The sequence below is a fragment of the Elephantulus edwardii genome, unplaced genomic scaffold, assembly GCF_000299155.1.
Source record: "Elephantulus edwardii isolate Elephantulus edwardi_28Jun2011 unplaced genomic scaffold, EleEdw1.0 scaffold00016, whole genome shotgun sequence".
In the NCBI taxonomy this organism is placed as follows: domain Eukaryota; kingdom Metazoa; phylum Chordata; class Mammalia; order Macroscelidea; family Macroscelididae; genus Elephantulus; species Elephantulus edwardii.
Window position 1 is genome coordinate 686131 of NW_006399766.1, and position 7532 is coordinate 693662.

The window sequence follows — 7532 nt, forward strand, 5'->3', positions numbered from 1 at the left end:
TAACAGTCTTTAGGGATGGACATTCCACTCTGATTTACGATTCACTTGCTAGCTCAGCCAGGCAGGCAAGGCAGTTTACTCTTCTTATCAGCAGCTGACAAGGCTGTTAGTTTTTGAATTCTGAATGCTTCATTCTTCTCTTTGGCCCCCTTTGTCCAGACTTAATGCAAAAAAAAAAAAAATTAAGCACAAGAGAAAAAAAAATAGATATTTTCCCCATACTAAGACAGAAGCAAACCTCCTCAAGAAAAATGAGACCCACACAACAGAGAATTTATCCAACAATAGTAAAATAAAATAGTACAGAACTCTATCATCAAAAGTCAGTTCACAGCAGTAGACTTATTGATTACGACAAACATACTTGAACACTTAAAAATGAGGAGAAACACCTAAGAAATAAAGTAAACCGTACAGTGAGACAAAGCCTTTTGGGGGGCTGAGGGCAGGGAGAGGGAGAGTGTTGATAAAAATTCTGAAGTCCGGCATTAGTGCTCAGTTTAAATCGTGTATTGGTGGCATACCTATCACAAGAAAAATCAAGGGAGGGGATTATATCTTGATTTACCACGCAGGAGAGATTTTTAACTCTACTTGTCTTTGATAGCATCTAGTTGTTGAGCAGTTTAGTATTGTGTTAAAATGACTTTTTTACAAGAGTTTTTTTTTCCTTTCATTTATGTTTGGGGTGCGTGTGTGTGTGTGTGTGTGTTTTAATTAAACTCAGTAAGATGTACAACAAAAAGTGAGGTAGTAAAAATATTTCTTCCAACAGACATAGGTGAAAGGTCAAATAAGGGGCCATGACAAAAAGATCACTAGCAGCCACAGCCTTGTCTCTGGGGCTGATGTTCACTGGTTATCCGGTCTCCTCGTGCTGTACACCAGACTAAGCAGCATTCAGATCCAGGCTTCCATCCTGAACATTCTAAGAGATTGGCTTGGCAGCCTCAAGGAACTTATTGTCTACTTTCTCTTCCTTTTTTTGCATATGCTTCAAAGAACAATAAGCCATCTTCTTTTGCAAACTGTTTGGCTTCTTCATATGTAACATCTCTCTGTGCCTCCAAATCTGCTTTATTTTCGACAAGAATTATTACAGTATTTGGATTGGTGAGATTTCTTGCATCTGTCAACCAGCTGCTTAAATGGTTATATGTACTTCTTCTAGTGATGTCATAGGCCGTGAGTACTCCTGTAGCCCCTCTGTAACAACTTGTAACAACCCTAAACTGCTCCCAAATCTGCAGTTTGATTACCCCCACTACTTCAATTATTCTTGTACCAAATTAAACACCAATTGTGTAAGGACAACCAACCATTTATTTTTTTTTCTGTAAACTGATGAAAAAGCAGATTTTCCTACTCTTGTGTCTCCAATAATAATATAGTTAAAAATGTAAGAGTAGTTTTATTGTGCAGTTACCATGGTGGTGTTGCTGATGGTTGGGCAGCTTTTTGGGCTGGAGGGGGGACATCATGATGAAGAATAGGAAGAGAGAGGGAGAAGGAGGGGGGGGAGAGAGAGAGAGAGAGAGAGAGAGAGAGAGAGAGGCGCAGAGGCAGCTTTCCCAGGCCATGACAAGTAGGCAACAACCTGGACAAAGAGAGACAGCATGGTAGTGGAAGTAGCAGTGGCAGTGGCAGTGGCAACTGCTTCTCCTCAGTATTTAGATTTTTTCTAAAGATAATATTTAGAAATTCGGCAATGAAATAAAGATATTCAATGCATCTAGAACTCCCAGATCCCTATGCTCATTGTTTATTTGCCTAGCTAATCTGCAACCTATAAAGCAAAACAGCATCCATAACTGTTCTGCATATCAAATGAGGGGATGTGTGCCGTGACTCTATGAACAGAATGTTTCTAATTAAGATTAATGCTGCCCAGAGGTGTAATTATGAAAAGTGCATGGTGGAGAGACAGCCATCTCACTTCAGTAATTACAAGTCATAGGCAGAATTTGCTTAATAGCTATGTCTAACTTCCAAAAGTTAAATTCATTGTTTTCTCTAATTACTAGACAAAATAGTAAGTAATCGGTGCAATTATTAGAGATTTCTCAAGAAATTAATATTGAACTCCCTCACATTTCCTCACTCTCATGATCTAGTTCATGCTCAGTAGCTCCGAGGGAGAAAGATGGACAATCTCTTTCTGTGTGATTTACAGCCTGGGAAAACCCTGGAGGGTAAGCTAAGAGTGAGTTCTAACTTGACAGTAATGAGGGAATGGTAGTCTTCATTTTTACAATGAAAATAATGGCAAATTGAAAAGTATATATTCGGAATTTCATTTTTAACCTATAATTTGAGGAAAATGAAGAGAAGTTATAAAGGGATGATCAGGATGCATGTAAAGTATAAGAATTTTCTCTGGAAATGAGGCAGTCGAAGGTTTGAGTGAAAAGTTATGAGAAATGAACATTGAACCCAGAATCATAAGACCTGCCTTCAAATCCCAGCCCAGTTCTGCATTACTTTTAAGGTATTGGGCACAACATGCCACTTCCTTCAATCACTGTGCGTGCGCGCGCGCGTGTGTGTGTGTGTGTGTGTGTGTGTTTGAGAGAGAGAGAGAGAGAGAATGTTTACCATATTCTTTTATTCATTCACAAAAGTGCATGTGTGTAGAACTCAGACACAAAACAAATTATTCCAACATTCTTAGTCCTGTTTTTTAGCCATTAGTTTGTAGATACTAAGAGCATCTGCTTCAGAAGATTCTGTAAAGATCAAAAGAGTGGTTCCTTTTGATTTCACTAAGATACACCTGATTACTCACTCATCAAGAAAAAAATGTCTTTTATCTATGAAACCTTTTTTGAGAAGGTTAATACAGGTACCAGAAATGATTGCAAGCTCCTGAGAATTAATTGCAAAATTGCTGTTTTGCTCTGGGCCTCTCAGTCATCCAAAAGTCTTTGTTAGAAGAAGGACTTGGTAGTAATTCTCTAATAGGTATAAATGCTATCGCAGAGGTGAACCAGGGCATGAGAGAGAGGGGTAACATTCTCCCACTAAATTTTGACTTATCAGTCCCAGTGGAAGAGCTAGAACTGCAGTTGAGGGACCCACATCACCCACATGGCTCAGCCCTGCCACTCCTCTGATAGCTGACCTGGGCATATTTACATTTCTTTGCACTTCATGCTCCATTTTGTCACTGTGTCCCATCAAGTAAAACAGGGTACAGATCCCCTGCTATGAGGAGTTTCTGACACACTGGCTTCAATGTGAAGCTTTTTAATTTTACAGTAAATGTCAATATTCATCAGCTCAAGTGTCCGCATGACATAACAGGACTTGAAGATCTGCAAATAGCTCCATACTGAATATTTCTGATTAGACAGGGGTGCTGGGTAGAAAGATACTCCTTAATTAGTTCTGAGATAATCAGTATAAATCACACTTGATTATATGCTTTGAATTTCAGAGCTCAGGGCCAGCATTCAGCACCACAGGATTTCTGAAGGCAGCCCCCTCTCTTCTTCATCTGGTTCCTATCAGTTTTTCCAACCACCTCCTCCCTCCCACTATGTAGTCCCATTTTGTGGACAGCCTGCGACCTGCTTTGGAATTCTAAGTAGACTACCAACCAGGCTGAGAGCAAATGCCTCATAGTCTAAAGAAACCCAATAGTCAAACCTCAGAGCAAACATACAGGTGTAATTGGAAATCATTGGGAAACATTACAAGTACAGGCAATATAATGGAACTTGTCAACACTAGTAGGGAAGTGACAATGGTGGCACCTGGCTAATTGCATGCAAGAGAGAGCTGAAGTGCTACAGATTAAAGAGAAGGGACATTTCTGAAGAGCTACAATCAAAGATAGTTAAGCCAAGAATCCATTTTACACACTTTCACCTGTCAGTCTCTTTGAGGCCAGCTTATGTTAATGTTTCCTACTTTGAGTTATAATTGTTAAAACTTATATATGCTTTTATGTCTGATAAGATTTGGTTTAAGGTGCATTTTCAACAAACCACAGTAAAACTATGACATCTGAAAGATGTCATAAGGAGGATCAACCTGCCTGAATGTCTGGTCTCTGTGTGCAGTTTCTTGACTCGCTTCCACTGTCTGAAAACTAGTGGCCTGGTTTTCACAGCTGATATTGAGCTTCTTCAGTGATTCTTTCCACAATTGTAATCTGTTTATTTCCTATACATACCATCAGGTGAAATCCATGTGGATAGCCTGCATTTGTGTTTCTTATAAAAGGTATTTGCAATGAAAAAAATCATTGAATGTGCAGAATTGTATCATTCTATCTCCAGCCTCATTTCTGTCACCAATTCCATGTTTTCCGGCCACTGATCCTTCTTACCTGTCCCCAACCTTTGCACTCCAGTCATCCATTATTATCAATGCATCTTGATTGCATGTTTGATCTATTTCTGACTGCAAATGTTGATATCCCACTTGAATTTTAAAATCATCTCAGGAACAGGTTTGAGGTCTTGAAAACCAATGAGCAAAGGCCAAACGAGCTTTGGAAGGATATCAAGAATATCATCCAGGAAGAATGCAAAAGATCATGACAAAGACAGGAGAGGAAGAAAAGACCAAGATGGATGAATCAGGTGCACCTTAGTCTCCAGTGTGACATCACTGTTCTTCAGTACTCTGGAGAGATCCCTGACAGTACAATTTCCCCAGTGCAATTTGTCTTTTGATTCTCTGGCTGCTGGTACCAAGATTATTGAGCCAATCAAATGGAAGCTGTTAACTATCTTTCTCTCTTCTCTGTAATGGGCCCAGTGGTGAGAATCTTTACGTTTTCTTGCTGTTGAGTTTCAATCCATATCGAAGGCTGCAGTCCTTGACATTCTGCAGCAAGGGCTTCAGATCCTACATGCAATTTATAAAACAGTTAACATATCATTGATTTCCCATGCAAGCAAGATTCTACTGAAGATTATCCAAAAACGACTGGAACAGCAGCACATCAGCAGAGAACTGCCAGAAGTCCAGGCTGGGTTTAGAAGGGGTCGTGGTACTAGGGATATTGTAGCTGATGTTGGATCTTAGCTGAAAGCAAAGAATACCAGAGGAATGTCTATCTGTGTTTCATTGACTATGCAAAGGCGTGTGACTGTGGCTGACTCTGAGAAGAATGGGAATCCCAGAACACTTGATCGTGCTAATGCGAAACTTATACTTGGGCCAGGAGGCAGCCGTCAGAACAGAGCAAGGGAACACTGAATGGTTCAAAATTGGGAAGGGCGCACACCTGGGATGCGTCCTATCTCCATACCTTTTCAACCTGTATGCAGAATAGATGATCCGGGAGGCTGGGCTCTATGAGGAGAAATGTGGGGTCAAGATTGGTGGACGATCTATCAACAATCTGCGTTATGCAGATGACACATCCCTGCTTGCTGAAACTGAGGAGAACCTGAAGCACCTGCTGCAGAGGGTCAAGGACTGCAGCCTCCAACATGGATTGAGGCTCAATGTCAGGAAGACAAAGATTCTCACCACTGGACCAATTGGCAGCATCAGGATGGATGGTGAAGAGACTGAGATTGTTCTCAGCTTTAGTATGCTTGGCTCCACAGTCAACACTCTTGGCACCAGTAGCCAGGAAATTAAAAGGCATATTGCCATGAGAAAGTCTGCTGTTATGGACCTCTCCAAAGTACTGAAGAGCAATGGTGTCTCTCTGGAAACTAAGGTGCATCTGATACAGGCCATGGTCTTCACAATCACTTGTTATGCATCAGAGAGTTGGACAATGACCAAGGAGAATAGTAGGAGAATTGATGCCTTTGAGTTGTGGTGCTCGAGAAGAGTATTGAGAATACCATGGACTGCTAAGAAAACAAACAGATTCGTCCTGGAAAGGGTTAAACCGGGTGGCTCCTTGGAGGTAAGGATTCTGAGGCCCCTTCTAACATACTTTGGGCATGTTGGAGGAGAGACCGGTCCTTGGAGAAGGACATCATGCTTGGGAGGGTGGAGGTAAAGCGCAGGAGGGGAAGTCCCTCTATGAGGTGGATTGATTCAGTGACTGGGATAGTCTGGCTGGGAGTGTCAGAGACAGTGTGATTGGCACAGGACAGAGCAGAGTTTAGGGCTGTTGTACATAGGGTCACTATGAGTCGCAAGCGACTGGACGGCACATAACAACAACAACAACATAATCCAGAAAAACTATTTTGAAAAAATAATGCTAATCCAGGAAAGATGTATATCCCTTCCTTGTAAACAGGCAGCTTAAAATACAATTTATGGATGACTGAGAATAACAGTTTCAAAGTGCTAAATGCTAATCTAGGAAAGAAGCATTTCCTCTCCTGTTAAATGGGCAGCCTAAAGTACTTTACATAACTAAAGAAAGGGACAAAAAACAATTCTAAGGCAAAATAGTTTTTCAGGCTGGAGGAAACTGATGTCAGTTTTATAATTATACTGATACGTTTGGATAATTCTGCATTTATTAATACCACCCCATTAATATCATCTCAGTTGAGAGTTTAGAGGACAGGGTTGGGAAGAGACCTTCAAATAACTACATATCTAAAATGTCACCTGCCGTGGGACTGATAGGGTAACACGGAGAAAAGGATAGTGTTATGGACCGGACAGAATTGTTTTGGTGGTGAAGGACTCTGATCATGGTCGTGGAGGATAGAAACACTGTGACAGGTGAAGTGAGTTAGAGATATTTGTTGGAGTTTGTATTGCACCGTTTCCTGAGGGGTACAGAATTCAAATTTGATCAGGTACCAATAAGCAAAACAAAGTGTAATATTTTTTTAAAAACTACAACAAGTAAAAGTAAATTGTAGGACTAATTTGGAATCATAAAACAATGCCAAGTAAAATTATCTAAATATTCCAAGTTTTCATCCCAAATAGTGTAGTTTAATTTTCCTTTCATTTAATTTCTAGAACTAACATTTTAAATTTTCTGAGCAGAGAAAACAACATTTCAAATACAATGTTTTTGCCTGAAGTAATGTCTCCAATTGGCAACCAAAGTGTCTCAGTAGCAATATATTTTCCAGTAATTGACCAGAAGAAGCGTAAAGAACTTGAAAATAGGCACCTGAAGTGACAGGACAATAGTGTGCATTACTTGACTTGTCACAAAACACAGTAAGAAATCCCTAGGGCTCTTAGTGAAACATTCTTTTTTGGCTAATGACTTTAGCATGACCATGCTTGGTTCTATAAACACAATTCTTCTTATTAGGAAAAAAGCAAAATAAATGAGAGAGATAAATTTGGAAAGTCTAACCTAGCTTTGTGCAGAGCTTCTTTCCACAACACTCTCATGATACATTTAGCTATTGTGAGGTCTTAAAAACTATACGTGTGTGTGTGTGTGTGTATATGTATATATACATATCTGGCAGATTTGCTTTGTCCAAGAAAATAGGGAGTCATGGTCTATGCAAAATAGAAACTGTACTGGATCAAAGGATGGATGCAAGCATATAGGATAGACTTTATAAACATTGTACCTTATCCAGTATTTATTTGTTGATTTTATTTATATTTTGCAAGATAGACTTTAC

At 39.9% G+C, this 7532-nt stretch overlaps 1 pseudogene; it reads right to left on the minus strand.

Moving 5' to 3' along the window:
• Nucleotides 1-818: 818 nt before the first annotated feature.
• LOC102847384 lies at nt 819-1429 on the minus strand (annotated as a pseudogene).
• Nucleotides 1430-7532: the final 6103 nt, after the last annotated feature.